Source organism: Phalaenopsis equestris, unplaced genomic scaffold, assembly GCF_001263595.1.
Source record: "Phalaenopsis equestris unplaced genomic scaffold, ASM126359v1 Scaffold000943, whole genome shotgun sequence".
Lineage (NCBI taxonomy): Eukaryota > Viridiplantae > Streptophyta > Magnoliopsida > Asparagales > Orchidaceae > Phalaenopsis > Phalaenopsis equestris.
In genome coordinates, this window is record NW_018165382.1 from 266,928 (window position 1) to 269,265 (window position 2,338).

Here is a 2,338-nt window from a genome sequence, read left to right on the forward strand (position 1 = left end):
AGTATTTACTATTTTAAATTTTGCATATTTGATTTGATAATAGTTTAGAAATTTAATTTTGATTACATCTCAACAATTGAAATTAGTGACAATGATTCCAATTGACTTTCTGTGAATTTCCTAGCAAATTTGTCATTTCGAATTTAAACATTCCCCGTAGGATCGATGTTTAGAGCTTAAATAAAAAGTTCATTATTACTTGATAACAATATGTATACTTGCGTTGAATTTGAATATTAGTTGATTATATTTAATTAAATTTTACAAAATCTATCGCAACAAAAAAGTCAGATCAACTACTCCTATCAAATGAAAATAAGGTCAAAAAAGGAAGTAACAAAATTGAGATGGAATTATCACTGATAAATTCATAATGTCTCCTCCAAAACTCAATTATGGGTGAGACCCGAGTTGTAGATTGACTTGACTCGTCAATCCAACTACAACAAGAGAACATACGAGTCTAACCATAATAAGAAGTTAAGAAAACACCTCCCTCATGACACAAAAATGTAATCAAACCACTAATAATCCAAACATCTACCAATTATCAATCAAACTAAATAATCCACTTTAAGGCCATCATAACACAACACTAACAATCATAACTCTTAAGCACACTAAATCAAACCACACTGATAATTATGGGTTGCCTCCCATAAAGCGATTTTTTTAACTTCATCAGCTCGACAAATGATTCCACATGAATCAAAATTCCATTTAAGTGAGCCATGATCAATCACACAATCTTTTTTAGTCTAGGGATTTCCACAAAGTCCTTAATTTTAAATTTTTCTTTCAACTCTTCGTTTTCATATTGATTCTTATCAATATTCTTCTAGTGATTTTCTCAATTTTCATATTAATATCATCCTTAAATTTTATAAGAAATGGATCTTTATAAGATACTTCATGATCTCCTAAATTTTGGATCGTATTACCTCTAGATAATTTAGATACTGGATCAAATTCTTCTTGGTTACTCTTTTGTTCAGCGTTGTCTTTCAATTCTTCCCCTTGGTACTGAGTAAATGGTAGAGGTGTTCTTTCTATATTTATCTTAGTTGAGGAAAAAAGTTTTTATAATTCCGTAGGGATTTTTTTCATTTGTCTTTCAATCTCCTTATCCTCATTTCTCAACTCAAAGTTCTTTTGAAACATATCATTGAATTATCTTCTAAATATTTGTTCAATAATTTTAAATTGTTCATCATTCATCTCCTTGGGATTTAACTCAAGGCCACTAGGTAAAATCTCTAGGGAGATAATTGTTAATTGCATTAATAATTTGCCCCAGTTGGTTTTCTATATTCCTTAGTGCAACCTCTTAGTTTTCCAACTCATTTTTCATTTGAATCACAACCCCTTCTAACATTAATTCCTTCTCCTCATTCTGTGGGTTGGAGTTTAATTGTGGATGATTATTAACTGAGTTAATAATTTGCCCCACTTGGTTTTCTATATTCCTTATTGTGATCCCTTGAATGTTTAGGTCACTCTCCATTTGCATAACAACCTCTTCTAATAATTCTTTCTCCTCATTCTGTGGGTTGAAGTTAAAATTTAGTTCTTAGTATTTAAGTTCTTAAATACTAAGACCAAATTGAGGATTTTAGTTTGTCACCATAGAATCTCCAATTCTCCGCTCAGTAAAATATATATATATAATATACTTACATTTCTAAGACTAGAAATTTAATATTAATATATATATATATATATATCCCAATTTATTTGTAATCAAACCCCATGAACTTCATTTTCCATGGAATTTGAATGTGGTTCCACTTTGTTGAGAATTACACCGCCCTCTCAGGTCTTAATGCAATTACAACAAATTTTAGCACTACAACGAGCCCTTATTGTAATTTAAAGGAAGTGTAAGTAAAAACCATCACATTTAAAATAAAAAGATCTTTTAGCATGAATCCCAATATCTTAAACATAAATCCTACTCATTACAAAAGAAAAGTAAAAGGAAAATAATGGCATAATCTTCTCATGTCACTATTTCTTAATAAAAAAAGAGTAAGAAAGATACATCATAAAGCACAAAGAAAACACAACGAAAACTTTATTACATCAAAGCAAATTCATTAGATAAGTGTTTAAAAAATCATAAGATAATGAGGAGCACAATACTTAGTTTTTTTTCCCTTGAAAGAAATATGAAAATCTCTCCCACAAAGTCTCCCGCTAATCCATGTAGTGCTAGTACATCTCCTTATAGATTCTCTCAAAGTCTCGTCTCTAATCTCTCCAAAAAGGTAGAAATCTACATTTCTACTGCTATTCTAAGATCTATAAACATTCTCCTATAAACATTCTCCACATTTTT